General features: G+C 42.1%; 1 long non-coding RNA gene across 2 annotated transcripts in view; it reads left to right on the top strand.

Moving 5' to 3' along the window:
- LOC137444697 (uncharacterized) overlaps positions 1–21,652 on the top strand; it is a 119,353-nt gene that overhangs the window by 35,829 nt on the left and 61,872 nt on the right. The gene's annotated exons all lie outside the window — the stretch shown is intronic.

The following is a 21,652-nucleotide window of genomic DNA, read 5'->3' as shown; positions in this document are numbered from 1 at the left end:
TCAGAAGCCTTTCATTATCTACCAGTTTAAGTGTCTGATGAGCCCTCCTCCCTTTCACCCCACCCCCCCCCCATCTAAAGCCAAGAGTGGGGGATGATGAAAACAAAAACCTCTGCACATGATTTTGCAAGATAGGAGTGTCAGCATATAAATGACCAATGGCAGAGGAAAGAAATGAAATGTGCACAGGAGCATAGGGGAAATGTTAGAGCTGCTGGTGATCTGTGCAGTATTTATGTGCAGAACCTTGAAGTATGTTTTCTGGATGAGAGCTTTACAAAATGTGTTATTTCAGACTTAAATAGCTCTATTTGTAGTGCACTGAGGCATGTGTTTGGTGTTCAGCATACATTTAAGACCCTTCTCTACTTGCCAAAACACTTTTGGCTAAATCTACAAAAGATATAAGCTTGGTGATTAGTATTATATGATCTGTCTTAAGGACCCTTTCTATCACAGAGGAATTCCCAGTCCTGACTTTAGACTGCCTAGGCAGTGAAGTTGCTGGTACCACAGAAACAAGGGAGGAGTTGATAAAACAAATTTAGAAAATGTTAAGCAGTTGCTGGTTTTTTCCAGGAACTGAGACATCTCTTTCTGCAGAAGAAGTTACAGACTTGCATCTTCTCCTGGAATTAATTCCTTAAGGCCTTATCAAACTAGAATGGTGGGAAAAGAAGGGGAGAGCTTGCTTTCATTTGTGACTAGTGACAGCAGTGGAACTTGCACTCCATGCCAGATCAGTGGTTTGAACACATCAGTTGGAATAAAAGTAGCTCTAAAGCTGCAAGCAATCTTAATTACCTTGCAGCACCATCCAGAGACGCATCTGCACTGCTGATATTTAAGAGATAATAGATATTGTTAGCTCAGAAGTCAGTTGCAATTCAGTAACATTTTTTAAAAGGCTGTGATTCTGGCTTTAACCTTTGCCAATACATGAGGCTTGGTTACCTTTTCCATTTGTTGAATCTGGCCAGTGATTCTCACCAGCAAGGATTGCAAGCCTAGGAAGTGATGTCAAAAATTCACTGTGGAAATTAGACTTGGCTCACAATTCCCACAAGTGGACAGCCAGAAGGGAAGCTGGAGAATTGCTGTCCAAGGGGCAGGGGTGCAGTGGTAACATCACTGAACAAAGCACTATGCAAACAGATCCACTCCAGAGGCATACAAGATAGATTAATGCAGAGCCATGCCTCCCTCACTCGGCTTTGTGGACTTTGAAATACTTCTGCATGCTATGGATTCATGCTGCTGCAGCTTTCCTGTCTGTTGAAATCAGTGAGACTTACTTATCTCCTTCAAGTTCAAAGTTGCACTCAAGCCCAGACATCAACTGGGTTGATACCAAATCCTTGCTGAGTTAGGGTCATATAGACATACTTGTATCCCTTGCACGAAGCATCTCATTAAAAGAATGTGTCTGATCCCAGAAAAACAGCTTGGGAGCAGAAAAGAACATGTGCCTTTGCTCAGGGTATTTGTCACTTGCTGTGTCTGTGTTACTTGCAATAAATTAGAATGATGTATTCTTAAGTCTAACTGATAGCTGGTTCTGGACAATTAAGATTGATTTTGTGTATGCAGCCTTGGAGTCTAATAACTTATGTAGGAACAGATAACTAATAAGAGGCCTCGTTATTTTCCAAACTATGCAAATGTCTTAAATTTTACTGCTAGATTATTAATGTCCAGCTGTTTGCATATGAAGAGACTGGATAATTTTTTGAAAGCATGCCACTGAGCATTAATGCTACAAAAAGATCAAAGTTACTCCAAAACCTTCAGTCAGACAGGTCTCCTAGAGGTTTGGATTGTTTCAAAGTAAGCAATTAAGCTAGAAGTGTTAGATTGGTTTTTTCAGAAGAATTGCTATGGGGAAGAGGAAAATAAGTAGCAGTTCCTGGCCTGTGCTCTTTGCTTGTAGCTCAAGGAAGACAGTGTTATTGATTGGGGTTTTCAGTTTCAAATTGGAAAAAAAGATTGAAGACTTAATTTTATTCGTGGCAGGCCAAGCTTCAACCACCTGATTGTGTAACTGTGTGTACTCAGATAGGCTGCTGGGCCAGGCACGGATTTGTTCCCCTCCTTCAGACTCCATGTGAAGAAATTGCAGAGTTCTGTCTCAAAAGACTGGTTTTGAAAAAGCACCAGACATTTGAATACTTACTGAGAGGAAACATGTTGTTTGTGTTGCAGAATTAGGGTCTTCTAGGCTGAAGACATTCTGTCTTTCCTCCACAAACACCAGATTTTTGCTATGTTCATATCTTGAAGCCTCAAGTTCTGGAGATGCATTCAGTGACATACAGGAGGTGAAGGGGACTGCCCGAGCACTTTCAAACTCTAAAGATTCAAGTAGCCTTAGTTTTGATTTGTGGTAAAGTTTTAATCCGTACATCTGATTTGATAGGGGCTGAGTTAACGAGGCAGGAATTATAAAAATGTAGTTATCTTTATTTTTCCTGCTCCAAAATTAGGTATAAAATTTATTTGATTATTTACAGGTTCTATTCGGTCACAAATTCTACCAGGATGCTCATGGGCAACTTCAGTACAGTTTAGAGAATTCAGAAACTAGAAGAGGCTAAGCCACAAAATAGCTTTACCCCACTTATAATCAGAGGCAAGCCAGGAACCTTAGGGAAAGCAAACGAGAGCACCAGGTTGTACTCACGAGGACGGAGTAGGAATTTGGCGACAGTCCCTAGGTCCCTCGTTGGTGGCAGGCTCCAGGAACTGCAGGTTTTATAATCCAATTTGTGGATAATGCATCACAGTCCAAAGGAAAAGGACCTGCCAGAATCAAAGTGTCCATAGACACGGCTGCTATGAGGGAAAACTTGTGAGCAGCAGCACTGAGAGTGCAAAAAAGCCACAGGTTTCACGGCAGGCAGGGTCACTCCATGGCAAGCAGGTCCACCCTGCAGAAGGTCCGAGTGGAGTGAGCAAGATGAAGGTGACAGCCAGAGCAGGAGCGAGAGTGAGGCAGGGGCGGTAGCAAAATGGTGGCTTTCTGGCCACTCTGTTTAAGGTGTTTCTAGACAAAGTGTCCAAGGCCAATGTATAATGGTTGCAAAGCACCCTGCTTAACTGCAGCTCCCAAACACAGCGGACTTCCCCCACAGGGAAGGGACGTCCGTCCTGGCGGGAAGAATGGGCACTAATAACCTGTCTGAAGGCGAAGGCAATTTTGGACCTTTGTCTTTCCTCCTTCAAACCTGCGCTGATGGAGATGGGGGACTGGGGGTTTGGAGCACACAGTAATAACATCATCAAATTCTTTGAGTTGGCAGGGACCTTTAATGTCATCTAGTCCAACCCCCCTGCAATGAGCAGGGACATATTCAACTAAGGCAGGTTCCTCAGAGCCACATCCAACCTGACCTTAAAAATTTCTAGGGATGGGGCTTTTACTGTCCCTCTGGGCAACCTGTGCTGATGTTTTACCACCCTCACTGTAAAAGATTTCTTCCCTGTATCTAGTATCAATCTTTCTTATTTTAGCTTAAAAACATCACTCCTTGTCCTGTTATAACAGGCCCTCCTAAAGTCTGTCCCTGTCTATCTTATAGACCCCTGCTTTGGATACTGAGAGGCCGCCAGAAGGTCACCCCAGAGCCTTCTCTTCTCTGGGCTGAACAGCCCCAAATTTCTCAGCTGGTGTCCCCAGAAGAGGATTTCCAGCCGCTGGATCATTTACGTGGCCCTGCTCTAGCCCCTCTTCAACAGATACATGTCCTTCTTGCTCTGAGATTAGATGCAGCATGATCGTACAGCTCTGTATGATCATGGAGAAATCAATTAGACGTTGGTTAGGAATGATTTAAACAGTTTACTATGATTTCTGTAAATAGTAGGTCAGTTTATGTACACAACTTTAAATGAAGAAAAGATTCAAGTCCAGGGACATTTTGTTCAGACCTTTTCAGCATTCAGTGGTGGGATTATGTGGAAATCCAAAATCAATAAGCATCTGCCTAGTGAATTTCTATGCCTATATGCTCCTAGATCAACTTCTGCTTAACAGCATATGTGCAACACTGATGCATGTGGAATCAGAAGCGTACCAGTGATTCCCACCAAGAAGCAGAGCCAAATGGCTAATTATTCCTGCTAATTTCAGAAAAGTTGTTTGATTCCTAAGCAGGAGGAGCTGGACTCTGAATTCTTCTGACTAGGCAGCTCCTGTGTTGAAGAGATAGTATTCTTGGAAGAGATCTTTAAGCAGAATATTCCCATATTTATTTGTTGTGCAGGTGAAAAAGAATATTCCTATGACACTTTGCAATTCATGCAAAGGCTTTAAACTTAATTTTTCTTTAATTTTTTTTTCCCCCACTAGTTCAGATGGCAAGTTACTCTTTCATGTTTCCCAAACCAACACATCTCCAGATCAAATTCCTTCAAGGTGTTTTAGTAAAATAACCCTGACTTTCTGTACTGAGTCATGGCAAGAGTCCAAACCTTTGTTTTAACCAGTTTTGGTTTTCCGAGTCTGATGTTTGTAAGTCATTCTGTATGTAACTGTGTTCTTTCACTTGGTGAACTTAGTGGTTTTGTTTGTGGATTTTGTATTTTTAAAATTAAAATGCATTCTAACTGTGTAGAGCAACTGGGTACTATTTGTAGTGTTGTGGATAAATAGCAAGCTTGATTTAAAACAATCTGCAGTAGAGTCAGGTAGGGAGGGAAGGATGGGGAGATCTTGGGTGCCTTTCACCTGCTGGTTAAAAAGAAAACTTGGGAAGGGTTGACCACAATTCTGATAGAGTAAACCAGAAATAGCTTTTGGACAGGGGCTTTGAACAGGCTATTTAGAGTTAAGCTATCCATCACAAACTTCTTGAAAGCACCCAGGGGAGTTGAGTTTGTACTGGAACTGGGAGGAGGGGAGAGATTCCGTTTGCTTCTTTCTTCTGCTATATCAAGAATAAGGTTTAAAAAGAATTTAAACACTTTCTTAAAATAATGCCTTTAGTTGTGAGTGGGAATAACAAATCTTTCAGCTCATAAAACTGATGCTTCGTATAATTTCCTGATGTTCACTTACCTTGGCTGTTAATGGAAACTTGCATTCCAGCATAAACCCTAATCAGCCCACTGCAAGCATCAGGAAAGATTTGTCCCTGCTGACAGCCACGGGCCATTAATGCACCACACACATTGGATCTACTCTCCCCTTCTGTTCATGTGCTTCAAAGCTCTCATAAGCAGTACAGTGCTAACTGTTCAGCAGGGCTGGAGCAGCGTGCTCCTACCTATGGAGAGAGGTCAGCCCATCTCCAAGTTAAAACAGGCAAACTACCTTGGAGGCTATGCCTGCTTCTGGGGTATTCACTTTTATATCCCAAAATATATTAAAAAAACCCTGGCAGAATTCAGCATAAGGGAGTGGCCACCAGGTAGCACCTTAGCCACTGAGATAAGGTGCTGCTAAGGGCTGCCACATATACAAATTTCCCAAGACTTCATCCTTCCGTGGAAAGTTGGGAGATGCAGTACCTCTGGGGTGAATGTTCTGAGTCTTTATGTGCTGTATGTCTGGTCTGTGCCAGCACCATGGCTGCTTCACTCCAAAACCTGCTGCATGCACTCCAACATGATCTTTGGCTAGTATTTCTGGTATGAAAATAAAAAATACTCTGATTATAGAGCTTGCTTGATACTGAAAACATCTTGTGGTGGAAGAGTCTTGCAGCACCAAGTCTTAACAAGGGAAGTGGAGAGAGAGCATGAGCAGGGGAGAGCTGGGTGTGCACTGAGCAACAAGGCAGCAGAGAAATCTGAGTGATATGTAGAGGACAGTATGAGAGTACAGCAGTGTGTGCCAGGAGAAAAGATGGTCTTAAATGGGCTCTTGGGAATGCCAAAGGGCAAGGCTAACTAAAGAAGCTGGACGCCTTCAAGCTCGTACCCAGGTTAGGACCAAGCCATGCTAGTTAACTAATAGAGAGGAACTTGTCAGCATTTCTATTGCAGCAGTAATTGCAGGTGAGAGGTTGTCTGTGTGCATGTGTATTATATATGCAAATGTGTGCGTGAGTATACATATATACATCCAGTGCAGAGTTTGTGCAAAACAGGCCAAAATGCAACTTTCTGAGAGGGTTGGTAATTGTACTATGTTGGCATAAGTCCCCATATTCTTATTGTAAACTGCTGCTGGGAACGAAACATGATTCTTATTTTCTGTTTCCTTTCTTGGAGGCAGTACATTAGAAAGGAGATCAGAGTCGCTGAACACCTAATTTGCTGGAGAGGGCTTAACTGCTTGTTGCCAGGATTTAAAATGTATTTTGCAAACTTTTATCCTTAACTGATTGGAACTGACATGGGCAGCCTTGTTCCCTACCAGAACAGTACTCTAAAACAGATTGTTGGCCAAGGCACTGTTCCATTATTACACAGATCAGCTCAGCAAGGACCCTAGAAAGAAGCACGCTTACAGCCTTAATACCCCACAAGGCCATATATTTTCTCTAAGACAAGGGAAAAATAATATGGCCTCTTTAGTAGATGGAAAAGGCTTTTCAATTTAACCTCACCCTATTTCCCTTTACAAAGAAATTTCACAAAAGCAATAATGAAAAATGTTAATCTCCTTACAGGATAGTAGGAGAGAGATCATCTGGAGTTTATAAAGCATCTTAGTTAATGGGTTTGTTTTAATAATAATAGTTTTATCCACCCACATTGGCAAATCTAGGGTTTTTTGGTTTGTTTTTTAACTATTTTTTAAGTGCATACATTCAGATTACTCATCTGAATGCACGGAAAGGAAGTGTCATACTAAGAATAGTATAAGCACTCTCCTGTCTCTCTTCTGACAGTTGAGATGTAAAGTCCGAGCATTCTTTCCTGACACCTGGGTCTATAATTAGGGCACTCTCTGACCGTCTTTTCTCTGAATCTTAATGTCTGTATTACAGCCAATTCATACTCCAGCCTGAACTGTACCTTCTCTACACAACAACTCTGATTCTCACTGGGGCTTCACCAACCAAACTCCTACAGTTTTCTCCTCTGACTCAAACAGAGGTTCTACTTGCAGCTAGCTCAAGTGCTTCCTCCAGTGCCATTTACCACCTGGTTTGGCTCTATAACCTCTCTCTGGTCCTTCTGCTGGATTCTTTGCTGTTTGTGGTTGGTTTTGTTTTGTTAAAAATAATGCCACCAGCATTAATTACTTGTCTTTATTTTAAATAGCCTGCCTGATCTCTTCATGTCCCCGTTATCACTTCTCTTAAACTGTCAAGACAGTGTTTCCCTTTGCCGTGTGGCAAGGGATGCAACTGTGCTTGCTCAATCTTAAACACATACTCAAGTTCTCTATAGCTGTGAGTGAGGCTCTTCATTTCTGGAAGGACCTTCCCACAGGCTGTGCCATTCTCCTTTCTTCATTCCCTGCTTGAACCTTGTTGTGCTAAAAACACAGAATCATAGAATGTTAGGGGTTGGAAGGGACCTCTAGAGATCATCAAGTCCAACTCCCCTGCCAAAACAGGATCACCTAGGGCAGGCCACACAGGAATGCATCCAGACAGGTTTTGAAAGTCTTGGAGAAGACGACTCCAACCTCTCTAGGTAGCCTGCTCCAGGACTCTGACACCCTCACCATAAATATGTTTCTCACCATGGTAAGGTGGGACTTCCTATGTTTCAGGTTATACCCATTGTTCCTTGTCCTATTAATGGGAACCAGCAAAAAGAGACTATCCCCTTCATCTTGGTACCCAGCTCCCAGATATTTACAGATGTTAAGATCCCCTCAGCCTTTTCCTCTCGAGACTAAACAGACCTCGGTCTCTCAGTCTTTCTTCATAGGAGAGATGTTCAAGTCCCCCAGTCATCCTTGTAGCTCTCCATTAGACTCTCTCCAGTGGAGTCCAAAACTGGACATAGTATTCCAGGTGTGGTCTCACCAGGGCAGAGTGGGGGGGGGGGGGGGGGGGGAGAACATCCCTATACCTGCTGGACATACTTTTCTTACTGCACCACAGGATACCATTGGCCCCCTGCCACAAGGGCACATTGCTGTTCCATGGAAATGTTACTGATGTTTTTGACTGCTCCTAACACCACTGCTGTATTACCTCTTGGCTTCCTTGGCTGTCTTTTTGCCCTCCAGCACTGATGTCCTGGTGGTCTGTAAGCACATGAAGCAAGAGATTGTCTCTTCTCTGTGGAACTCATAGCTCAGTGGTTTCCTGACCCACCCACCACAGCTCCTGGGCCCTTTGTAGTAATGCATAGAATTAGTAGCAATTCTTTTCACCATCATCTGGAAATGCTTGTCAGCTTTGTGGCTTTTCTTGTAAAAGTTTAGCAAGCCTTGTGGGGCAAATCAGAAGAAAACTGAGTCAATTATCAATCTGGGAGTAATACAACACCACCCTATGTTGAGTATTCATTTATTTTTAATTTCCTGAATACATTAGAATCCTTTCAGTAAGACCTAAACTTTGCCTCAGCAGATACATTTTCTGTTGTGAAATTCTTCTCTTTCTCTAGGCACTTATAAAGGCTGTCTCTGCTGTCCTGCTTCTTGCCTTCTCTAATCACCAGACATCCTAGGATTTTTGCTAGTTTAATTGGGAAGTTGCCAGCTGTCTGTGCTTGTGTCTAACTATTTGCTTGAATCTAATGTTAAAAACAAAACAAAACCTTTCTGGTTTGAGAAACCTCCATGCAAAGGCTTTCTGAAAGCTCAGGATCAGTGAAGCACCTTTGCTTATTGGGGGGCAAAAGGAGATTTCTGGAAAGATCCCCAATGCCGCCTTCAGGACATTAGGAACCCGTTACTACTTCTCAACAGGAGATGCCCTAAGCTAAAAGCTTTCAAAATTTGTGTGTGCTGTAAGTGGTCAGAAGCTTCTCTCCAGTGCATTTTCCCCCTCCCCCCACTTCCTAGCAGTTCAATGAGTGATAAGGCCAGAGCATTTCTGAGGGATTCCACCAGTGCACACCACGCAAACAGCCCTGTACCCACCACCCAGTAGTTTAACTTTCCCTAGTGGTCTGAGGCAGGGGAATTGCTGCACGCTGCTCCAGGTCTGCCTGATCTGCTCTTTGTAACCCTGCAGATCTGGAGGAAACAGGAGGTTGAAAGAGCAGCTGAGTCACTAAATGAAAATTTTCTGATCATGTTCCCAAACATCAGGTAATGCAAATTTCTCAGGAGCAAACACTCACTTCGAAAAAATAACCAGTAATTCCAGCAGTGAAATAATGATTAAGTGAATCCTGTGCTGGGAATAATGCTTTAAACTTAACAAGCCCAGGAGTGAAGAGCTCAGATTTCCTACTTCTACTTTCACTTTTCTTTTGGCTCAGTTTCTTCATTTCCCCTGCATTGTCTGAATGAAGGGATTCTTAGTAGCTTTGATTTTGTCTCTTTCCAAAACTACTTGAGAAACATAGTGTAGGAAAAGTGGAAATAATCTTTGCAATACCAAATACTTATTTAGATTAGTGAACTATTTATTGACATGATCTTGATCCATCATTATCAAGCTGTATCTTCCAAACCTGTGGAGTAAAAGGAGGAAATAACCTGGTTTTCTTCCTCCTGGGAAGTCCAAATGGGCTAATTTTAAGATAACTCCTCTCTCTTTTGTGACGAATTAGCAAGATTTTAGAATATAAATGAGTGGGTTGTAAGTGGTTTTTAAACATTTCCAGATCCTCCTGAATCTGCTATAGGCAGCACAAGAATTGCCTCCATTAAACCCCAAAGGAGAATGTGGAAACGTGAAGTGTCTTCAGGGGTCCTGCAGTGCCCACTTATGCAAAGGAGTAGCTGCATTTTCAATGCTTGCCATCATGTTAAGTGATTCCCTCAGGTCTGACTACTGAGAGTTCCTTGCATGCAAACGGACACAGCTTCAGATCTATGACTCTAAATGGTTGCAAGCCATGAGCCACACTGTTATTTGTTTGCATACAAGCTCGAGTACTTGTGTGCTTATGTAGCAAATCCTACAGTGGAGACACCAGTAAGCTGCCTCATTTCATGTGTACTCTCCTTCCTTGAAGGCAAAACCAGTTGTCAAATAAGAGTCGCAGATCAGAAACACCAAGAGTGACAGACCTCTTTCCCCTGTCATTGTTTCATCAGTCTCTTCTGGAGGGTCATCCATAAATGTCAGCTTTTTAATATATGCATCTTCATTACTAACTAATGTCAGACTTAACTGGATTTCATCTGCTAAGATACTTGATCAAGAACCAAATTTTATTCCCTGGAAATTGGGAAGACTCATCCCTGCATTCTGAATCTGGCTTGTGGCACCCTGAAACTACCTGAAAGCACTGACTAAAGAAGTTTTGATATTTGTTTTTCAAGCTGAGATATTGTGATAAAGGGTGTAATTATTGACTTTTAAGTAACAGCACTGTATAAGCAGCTAAGACCCACTCTGTGGGCCAGGGGCTCAGGATGGAGTAGCTCCCAGACTGACGTCAAGAAGCTGTTCTATTTCATGTACTATTATTAAATATCCACTGGTCTGGAGATTGCAGCATGCACATCCAGGTGACAGAACCCAAGGTTACAGTAGAATCATTCTCATTTTCTCATCTGGTGAGTTCAGTTACATCCTATGAGTCAAAAGGCCTTCAGTAAAAGGGAGGGTGGACTTTGCTGTGGATGTTCTGTGGCCTAATGATTAAGACTTAATTCTTAATACAGAACAAGGTGATGAATTTAAATCCAGATTCTCCACATCCCCAGGCTGTTCTCGGACTGCCAGGCTGCTCACTGACAGATAAGGCTGTGCTCTGGGAGCTGCTTGTATCCATTGCTTTTGGAAAAATGGCCAGTGCAGGCCAATGGGAACTGCTGTTGAATCATCAGTATTTTCATTTTGGCTTAGTTGAAAAGTGTGCTTATTTATGAGCTTTTTGGAGTGCTATGTGTTTCTACCACCAAACTAATAATTTCTGCATGTGATTCTGCTTCTTCTTACTTCTCTGCCAGTTTTAATTCATGTAGAGAAAGGAAGGGGAAAAAGCTTAAGATATGTAAAGTAAATAGCTTTCATTTTTCTCAAATGTATTCATTAGTCAAAATTAGTCACTGAATAATTTACATGGCTGATTCTGAGTTCACCAATTGTCTATGAGCAGTTCATTACCCATACTCAAATTGCAGATGTTTTGATTAGGTACATAAAATGCATCACAGCTGTGATCTTTATCTCAGGGTAGTTTCTCTGATGTCAGCAGAGGCTCTCCCCATTTATACAAGCAGTAGACCTAAATTAAGCTCAATATATATCTCTTTTGATCACAGAACTTAAGCAAAGCTTCCTGAAATCAGCCTTGGGCCATGAGTGATTTTTCAGTCATTTTGGGAAAAGAGTAGGGATTCACAAACCCAGAGATACAAACCCTTTCACACAAAGTGTGAGAGACCAGGCTTGCTATTTTGCATGACCTTTCATAGGTTCTTGATCAGTAGCCTGTAGAGACTTGGTAGATCCTGGGCTCAAAATCACAGGATTAAATCTTTAATTAGGAGTCTCAGACCAGACTCTGGATGTGAAAGCTGACAGTTCTGAAGTGGCTTTGCTGAGGGATGTCAATGTCATTATGGATACCCTTTTTTAGAACATTTTATGTTTCTTTAGCCTTTCCTTTCTGCAAACAAGGTTTTCTTGCAACCTTTGATTTCCTCAGTGGCCTCTGGTTCATTTAGAAAGGACTGCACCTCAGAGAACAGCTTCAACTGTCGTTCTGCTTAAACCCTCTTGAGACACAGTCTTAGTTCACCATTGCCATGGGCAAACATACTATTCTTACTGCATTTATTAAGCTGAGGAAAAGGTGAAATCATTATTGTTAGTCTACAAACAAGAGTTAAATACCTATCATCAAATGTAAAAAGGGGTAAATATGGTATAAATTATTCTAATAGGTTTGCACAAAAAAGAGCAATTAAACTAATGCAGTTTGACTTCTTTTCAATTAATAATGTACCAAATTATTTCTACATTGTTTGGAAAGACTATGTGCAGATAATATTGTCTTATGGCCTAATTTTTTTTTCATGCAATTAGTTGCATACATTTGCTGACAGGCTAATTTATGAGCAATTGCTTTAAAAGCAGAACTGTTTTGCATTTAATTACATTGGGTTGTAATCCATCTGTTGACAAATTTGTGTGTTTTGCTATTTATTTGCTAATGCGTTCCTCTACTCCAGTGCAATCAGTCATACAAGTTGAATATTTTTTTGATTATATAAATACCATAGGGTAATTAAGGGCCAGATGTATGGCTGGTGGGAGTGACTAGTTGTGGTATTTCTTCCCCCACCCCAGCTGAATCTTTTATTACTGCTGTGCAAAGAGTGAACAAAACTATGATTAAAACTGGAGTTCTGTGGCTCCTGTTTCTCAGCAGCTGCAGCAAGGGAAGGTAGGACAAGTTAATCCAGTGGAGATCTCCAATGCTTTGTGGCCATGACCTGCTTGTTGTTTGATTGTGTGCAGGTTACCTCTAAAATATTGTGTTCAGGAGCAAATCAATACTATTGTAGGGTGGGAACCAGAGGGTGACCTGGGAAATCAGGCTAAGGTTCCTGGATTCACTGTTTTCATTATTCACGTTGAGGAGGAGGAATGGTGAGCTGGCTGGAATGGCCCTTTAGGTGAGGTGCCTTTGGATGGCAGGTACTCACACATGGGAAGCAGGAGCACTTTGTGTCAAATCGATTGGCAGTGGATGCTTGAACTGTGGGTGCAGCATGGAGAAGGATGGCTATTGGGAGACAGGCTGTGCTGGGCAGTTGCTGTTTGGACTCACTGAAAAGTGCTGGTGTTTAGGTATAAGAATTGTCTTTTTTTGTAGCACCCTTGGGAAGTTCTATACAGAAAGAGTGATTGCGCTATGGAATGGGTTGCCCGGGGAGGTGGTGGAGTCGCCGTCATTGAAGGTGTTCAGAAGGAGACTTGATGGGGTGCTTGGTGCCATGGGTTAGCTGTTTGGGTGGGTTGGATTGATTGATGGGTTGGACACAATGATCTTGAAGGTCTCTTCCAACCTGGTTTGGTTTATTCTAATAAAGGTTTATTTATTCTAATAAAAGAGAGAGGAGTGTAAAGCTGAGGGGTTTCAAGACAGGTATAGTACTTAGACCTTTGCATCAACCCTGGGGGAAGAAATAAAAAGGCCTAGAAAAATGTGCACCAGATAAGGGACAAGTGTGCAGTGGCCTGTGGGTGGAGAAACTTGCTTGCTTTTCTTCCATGAGTAGGTTGTTCCTTCAAGATCAGTTGAGTTTAGGTTGCCCTTACAAAAAGGACATCAACAATGGGTAAATCTTAAGCCAAATTCTTGGAAAGGTCAGTTGCATCTGGATACCCTATAGCACTTGACAAAGTACAGTGGGTCAAGGGACAAAGCCTCCTTCTTACAGAAACAGCAACTGGGTGCACTGTCAGATTCTCTCAGCAGACAAAGCAGTCATTCTCTCCTATATTGACTAATATATTACCCCCTGAGAGGTTTTTCTTTGCATGCTAATCTGAGGTGAATTTTACTGTCCAGGAAAGTGAAGGGTAACAAAATATGCCTCTTTGTAAAGCATGTAAGAATATTTAGTTCAAGGCCCATCAAAATAGCTGTAGAGAGTACTATGCAAAAGTGAGAGTGAGAGTGTGACAGCTTCTTGTGTATCAAAAGCAAAGGGACAGTGCTGATATAGATGTGCATGAGCATACATAGGCTACAGCTGGTTCATTTGCACTATTGTGATTCTTCTTCCAAAACAGAGATCATTCTGTGAAGGTAGGTGTTTGTACCCTGGGTTTATCTGCACTTAGCTTAGGTTCAGGTACACATCAGCTTTATCAGCCTTTGAGAAGGATTGAACTGAATCTTGCAGTTACCACATTTTCATGCAAGGAGTTTCTGACTTTGGGTTGAAGACAAAGGTCAAATTAGAATTCTCTTTGTATGTTGGATTTTGGGGTTTCTTTCTTTGTAGTCTTAAAAACCTGAATTTCTATTTCTCCCAAGTATTAACAGCTGATAGCTGTACAGATTAAGAGAATTCAGGCATCTATAAAAAAACAACAGCTCCTTTTGAAGTGCTTTAAAGCATAAATTATAGTTAGATGATATCCTCAGGTGACAGTATGAGTCTGTGGAAAAGGATTTTCCTTCCCCTTCTCCTTCTGCTTTTAATATAGAAATTAAAGACAATAGGGCTGCAGTTCTCAAAGATGCCAAAGAAACATCCCTCTTGAGGGTTTCACCTAGAAGTTCTAGTTTCTGCTTGGTGTACTTTGGGAAGCTCAGTTCATCATTAATATGCTTTTGTAGATCTGTCTAACAGTCTCCGTAAAGCATGGTGAAAACAGAGCTTAAAGGAATGGGTGGACACTTTGTGAGAGTCAGACAAACAAATTGCATGCTTTTTATTCTCTGAAGCACAGACGACTAGAATTGTAACTGATGGAATAATGATTAGTTTGAAGAGATGTTTCAGGTTTGGAGTGTTCTTTGAAAGTCTGTACATTTAAGCAGAATTATGGTTTATTTAAACATATTTCAGTGTAATTGTTTGGTCTTGAGCCTGCTAGCAGGCAGCTGTTATTTGAAATATTCAATGTATAGAGAAACTCCACAAATTCTGTGATAGTTTTGCCTTACATGATGGTTACATGGAGATAGTTTTATTGCTTACATATGTTTGATGATAGCATTTACCTTTCCTGCCATTTCGGCAAACCCTATCAGGTGGTCAGGGAGAGGAGGTGATATAATTCATATGAATAGCAGGCTGGAATGTGAATTTTGCAATTGGGTTTATTTGTTGTTGCTATTTTCATGGTAGTGGTTCCTCTGACTGTCAGGAATGGGGCAAATGACTATGTGGGTGTTCCAGGCTTTGTAGAAGGCTTCCTGGCGCTACCTCAAATAATATTTTTCCTACCATTATCATCTTAACTTCTCTTCAGCAGCAATTTTCTTGTTGCAATTAATAATTGTTTTGTCCTTGTAATGTGAGATGATTACAGAGAAGAGCAAAATAAAAGACTGCAAAAGTACATGAATCCCACCCTGTGCTTCTAAGAAAACAGCTCACTGATGAGGAGAAGCCATGGGTAGAAAAACAACTATCTGCTCATGTCTCTGTGTTCTCTAGGCTTTTTGGGGGTCAAGAGCTGAACTAATGTACTGCAAAGGGTAGGGGGAAGGGCAGATCAGGGATTCAGTACATCAGCCCACATCCATACTCCTGCTATGCCTGCTGAGAGTGTAGGATTTTTAAAGTATTTAACATATTGCAGTTTCATGTTGCATATTCAGTTTCAGAGCTGAAGATAAGCAGTTTCTTCTGAGAGCTCCGTACTGGTTTCCCAGATGATGAGGTCCAGAGAGAGTTTGTAAAAGTAGAAGCAGGGGAATTCTGAAGTGTGATGAAGCTCATCTGAAACTTAATCACTGTTGGCTCTGATTCTGCATTCGAAATCCAAAGAGCTGCAAATATGAGCTTGGGAAGCAGCAGTGATTGTATCCCATGTCTTCCATCATGAGATCCTAGTGCCCCCCAGAGTTAGAATACTAAAATCACTGAGACCAAGGTCCAATAAATGATGCTGTCTTTCCTGGAGCACATGGATGCATTTTCATGGCACAGGGCTTGGGCTATCTCAGTTATCCTATTAGGTGTCCAAAGTAATTCAGTCCAGATGATAAAGATATGGAGGCTGCAAATTCTTCCTGAGAAAAAAAAGAGCTTTTTGGCCAAACAAGGAATTAATTATTGAGGAACAAAGGCATAGATATGCAGAATTGCTGGGAGTGAGGATGAGATTGCACTGCAACAGCCGTGTTATTTACTACAGCAGCTTAATTTAGGCTACTTTGAGTGTGAGTAATGTGAAGAGGGTGTTTATACCATTAGCTTTAGACATCTAACTGAAGTACAATTTGGTGCAGGTATGGTTAGCACCACATGCTGCTCCCTCTGGTGTCAAAGAAGGGATGGGCACTACTTGAGATATTTACAGTTAGGTGACACAAACACCTTCTTCATTCCTCTTCATGGTTCTTCATTCACCTAGTATCCATCTACTACATGCTTCAGACTCTCTTTGCAGTTGCAGCCCATGTGCCTGAGGCAGCTTATTCAGGCCCTTAGAGCAGGTAGAGGCAGCACTCCAGTATGATGTGCCATCTTTGCTCCTGATAAGTAGCCCCTGGCTACCTGCTTCCTCTGTGTTTGCCCCTGGGTGCACTCCTGGCATTGGTGAGCTGCACAGGCTTAGATCATATCCCTAGGCCTGCTGCACAACCCAAGCAAAGGGATTGCTTCTTTGCCTCCCTGAATCCTGGGGTTGTATTCCCATTCATTTGCTTCCCCTCAGCTGCTGTGGCATTACCTGCTCAGCAGCAATTTAACCAGGAGGGTAACCTGCTTCTCAGAATGTTTTTATGAGCACAGGGACAATTCCTCTTCTTCATCCAGCTAACTTCCTCATTACACTTTCTAGCAATAATTAACAGCTAGGAAAAAAAATATTTTATCTGCTCCTAAAATGAAACATAAAACAAACATCCAAGGCTCTGTAATGCCAAGATGTTATTAGGATACTTTTCAAAACATGTACTTGTCTTCAATCATTCCAAATCTATTTTGTAATTACAAAGCCATTTTATGTTCCTTTGAAACCAATTCTAAAGCTATTCCACAACCATACTGAAACTATCTTCTTTATGGAATTTACACATTTTCTGTCCTGTCTTTTTTTACTGTGTTGATACTCTTTACAGTAGCAAAAGGGATCTTTGCAGAACCCAAGGTACTCTTGAACAGCTCCCCTACCTCTATAAAAGGCTACTTGAAGGATTTCTGTTGATCCAGGCAGTATTAGTCCAAAATGGAGAAAAAAAACAAACCAAACAAAAAACCATCCAATGCAAGGTTTTAAGGCCAGATGGAGTCTTTCACATTTAGTTTGTTTCCCCCTTTGGCACAGGCCATTCTGCTTCACCAAGGATTCCTTTATCAGGGTGCACAGCAGAGGTCTGCTAGACCACAAAGTTTATTACTGGCTCTGAGATTTCACCAGCTGGCTGCAGGCCACGGCAGGCTGGTTTGCTTGCTGAATAGGAGACAAATCTATTCTCTCTTGTCAGAGGGTGATAATAGTAAAGAAAATCCACTAAATAGGCCACACACTTGGGAATGTCAGTCAAGTTTGGATCAGCATGCTTGCCTATCGTTACTTTCTCTTTGATGATTCCATGTGAGGAACATGGATAGATGTATAAAACTGTTCAGCTGTAAGTAGTAGATACTAAGGAGGTTTTCTTTGACTACAAGACAGGATTGGCAAAGCACAGGTCATCTACCTTCTAGACACAGCCTCTCTCAAACAAACCAAGCTGTAGTTAGAGGCAGCCACAAAATCATCATGAATGTGGAGGTGATCTGCTGGAGAGCACCCTTGTGGAGAAGGACCTGGGAATCCGGATGGATAACAAGTTATCCATGGGTCAGCAATGTGCCCTTGTGGCCAAGAAGGCCAATGGGATCTTGGGGTGCATTAAGAGGAGTGTGTCCAGCAGATCCAGGGAGGTTTTCCTCCTGCTCTACTCTGCTCTGGTGAGACCACACCTGGAATATTGTGTCCAGTTTTGGGTTCCCCAGTTCAAGAAGGACAGGGATCTGCTGAAGAGAGTCTAATGGAGTGCTGCCAGGATGATTAAGGGATAGGAGCATGTGAGAGGCTGAGAGACCTGGGGCTGTTTAGTCTGGAGAAGAGAAGGCTGAGGGGGAATTTGATAAAGGTTAATGAATATCTGATGGCTGGGTGTCAAGAGGGCGAGAAAGGCTCTTCTCAGTTGCACCCTCTGATAGGATAAGGGGTAGTGGATATAAAGTACAGCACAGGATGTTCCACCTCAACATGAGGAGGCACTTCACTGTAAGGGTCACAGAGCACTTGAACAGGCTGTCCAGGGAGGTTGCGGAGTCTCCTCTGGAGACTTTCAAGACCCATCTGGATGTGTTCCTGTGCAACCTGTGCTAGATTCTATGGTCCTGCTCTGGCAGGGGGTTTGGACTTGATGATCTTTGGAGGTCCCTTCCAGCCCCTAACATCCTGGGATCCTGTAATGTGTAGTTCCAGGAACTGAATGATGTGCATTTAGAGAGCAACCTAATCATAATCTGGATAATGCCAAGTAAGGAGAAGGTGGAGATCTGCGTCTGCAAGGATGTGCTATATTCACAGTGCATGAAGTAAAAATAATGTATAATGAATTATCAAGTGTTACTGTGTAAAGTAGTTGGAAATAAACCAGACACTGCATTAAAAAATGTGTGATACTGCTACAGTAATCACTCTGAAAGCAGAAGAAAGGATTGTAAACCAATGTGATCTGGTTCTGATTCGAAATTGGTGAAATTTACATCTCCTGAGCATCTTTTTTTTGGCCCACAAGGAAATGAGCAGGCTTCCCACTCCCTGTGTTTATGGAAAAAACAGCTGCAGAGCTGTTCTCTCACCCCACTCTCATCAGTACTGCCTTTCATGTTATTAGTTCTCAAGATTGCTCTTGCAATGATTCGGCCTTTAAGATGTGGTTATTGTGCTTTTTATAAGTAAATGGAAAAAAACCCACAAAGGTTAGCTATACTTCTTCCAGTTAATTCCTTAGCAGAAGGAAACATTCAGTGATCCCCCTTTCTGTGAATGTGGTCTGACAGATCAATGCATTTTCTGGGTTGTGTTACTGAGAATTCATAACAGATTCTGAGGCCAGACCACATCTTCCCTTCTAGCCAAGGGTAAGTTAATTAGGTAAACACAACCACACAGACTTACAGAGTTTCTAGGCTGTCATTCTGCAGGGAGAGAGGAACGTATTGTCCCACATCCCACAGGAGAACCAGTGAATCACAGCAGGTCTGTGCTTGGACATGCCATCTGCTTATGGGCCTCTTCCCCAGTCTGAGTGTACTTTCTGTGCTGGGAAAGCTGTGAGCCACTTACCCCCTGTGCAAGAGGGATACAAAGTGCAAAGGTGAATTACTGATGAAGCTGATAAATAGATTTTTTTAAATTTGTACTACAAATCTATTCTCTGGAGCTTGGGCTTCTTTTCTTTTCTACCAAAGGAAGATATCATTTTCCTGATGATTTCTGCCTACTGTCATAAGTAATTGCTTAAAAAGGGCTTCTGCCGTCTGTTTAGAGATAGCTGAGATATTAAGAGATTGCATTAATGCTCTTAGAAACACAGCAAGACTTGGGAAATCTATAAATGTGTATTTAGTGGTAAAAATTAGTCCCTGATAATTTGTCAGTTACAGTGTTCTATCAGAGATCAAATATTTGAGATGATATCTGCTCTAGATGGGGGAAGGATCCATCTTCTATGATTTCAGGTTTCTCTGGAAAGAAATGGCCTTTATTTATTTTTTATTTTTTGAAGCCCTGTTTGCTGGGTTTGTAGGCTTGAGTTACTTTTAGTCTCAAGGTGGTTTTGTGTGGGGCTAGCTGATGGTCAAAGGGTGTTACCAGCGTGGTGTAGGTATAAATTGATCTTTTCTGGATTGGTAAAGGGTACATATCTTAGAAAATGCTTGTAAGTAAACCTCCAGTACTGGTTCAGAGAAGGATAGAATACCTTAGGATGCCTGGTCCATTTGCCCCCTGAAAGCAGAGCTGAACCCCATTAAAGTGATGGACAACTGCAATAGAAAGTAACTTAGAAGCCACTCACATCTTTTCTTGGTGTTTAATTTCCACATCACTTCTGTGTACTTTAATGTTCTCTTTAACTGAAAAAAACTCTGCTCATGGAGACATTCTCAGTTTTTCCTGCTATTGAGGTAGTGACTCTCTTCTGCCACGGTGACATCTGTCCTTCTTTGGCAGAGGGGTATTCACATCTGTTCACAGCACACAGCCTTACCAATGTTTTGCTCCTTCCTGCAGTGGACTATCAGAGTCTTGGTTTCTTGTGTAACTGTACCTCTGACACATGGACATCCACAGAAGGGGAGTTCACCTCTTTCTGTAATAAATTTGTGACAGGCAAGCCACCCCTCCAGGTGAGAACCCACAGCGTTGTACCCACAGGCACAAGGTGGGGCTTTTTAAGACCTCCACAGAGAATATCTGGTAGAATAGGCTATGAAGTCACCATGAGCATCTGTTATAAATGAAGCCCTTCCTCTGCTGTATCTTGTGGGTGCATACAGAGTAATATACTGATTTGCTTTATTATAATTTCTGTCATTTTATCACATCTCACCAGTTAGCGATACAAACTCACACTGCCTTGTCTCTTGTTTCAACAGGAAAGCTTACTCAAGGAGCACTAATGAAAATTATAGCTATTTATCCACCAAAGCTATGAAATGATACATTATGATTCCCAAAGTGCTGGGTTACTGTACTGTGACAAATAGAATAGTTTCCTAAGTACCCTTGAGTGAGAACAAGTGTGCAAAAAGGAAACCAATATTGGAGATTTATTATTTTCAACCACTTTAGGTGCCAATAGAAGGAGTCCTAAGTTGAGTTTGTATTTCTTAAATATCTGTTTGGTGGTGGTGATTAAAACTTGATAAAGCAGGGAGTGCTTAGGGCCTATTGTGTTTGAAGCAGTAGGAGGAAAAAATGCAATTTCCACACATTGACTGGTTTTAAAGAACTGTCTCTAGTTCTGCTTTCCTGGGCCATGTACAACCGTTGAGCCCTATAGCCACAGCCTCTGGCACTGTGCAGTGCTGCAGCTTGGCTGCTGGGCACCCCTGACAATGTGCTTGTTGCTTATGTCAGTCATCTTCATGGTGATTTCTTTGTTCATCTGTTGTTTGTGCCTGTAGCAAACACCTGACCCTTTCCAGGGTCACACTGGTCAAGCCTGGGCTATCTTCCTGTCATGCTAAGGGTGGGCAGTAGTGGCAACTGACATCAGTGCAAGGGTGGTGCTACATACATGGAAAGGCTCCTCAGTCAGAAGTGCCATTCCTCTTGGCTCTGCATAAGCAGTATGTTTTCAGCATCCTACTCAGTGACTGAAGGATGGATAATTAGAAGTTGTTTTGGTTGGAAAAATCATTAAGTGCAGCCATCAATCCAATACCACCATGGCCATTAAATGATGTCCCAAAGTGCCACCTTCCTGGGCAGGCTTAGAGGCCAGTTCCAATGCCTGACAGTCAGTAAAGAAACGTTTCTGCATACCTAATCTAAATCTAATACATGGCTCATTGAAAGCAGCTCTATCTGGTATGGACTACGAGGCTGCAGCATCCTGGCTCCTCTGTCTACAGCATACATTTGCTGAGGGTAGAAGGAGGGGCAGGATAAATAAGAGATTTCATTTGATATCTTCACGTCAGAAAGAGAAAGCATCTGGCCTGGCTTTGTCAAAGACTTGCTGTAGTGTCTTGGATTAATTATTTCAGACAAGTTCCAATCTGTAGAGCTGTTGGCAGCTGGCAGGAGTTCCCAAGTCCCTATATCTCAGGCCAGGTAGGGGCAGTACTTAAGCAAAGTCATCCACAGTGTGCGCTCCCGTTCCCTGCTGTGGAGCAAACCAGTCTGCCCCAGGCTGGAGACAGTGGAAGCCACTGTGTTCCCACTGCAGGGGTCCTGACAGGAGAGGGGAA

The sequence above is a fragment of the Melanerpes formicivorus genome, unplaced genomic scaffold, assembly GCF_026170545.1.
Source record: "Melanerpes formicivorus ecotype bairdi unplaced genomic scaffold, bMelFor1.0.p_v2 SCAF_12, whole genome shotgun sequence".
NCBI lineage: Eukaryota > Metazoa > Chordata > Aves > Piciformes > Picidae > Melanerpes > Melanerpes formicivorus.
The sequence above is the reverse complement of the archived record's forward strand: the minus strand, read 5'-3'. Positions and strand labels throughout refer to the sequence as shown.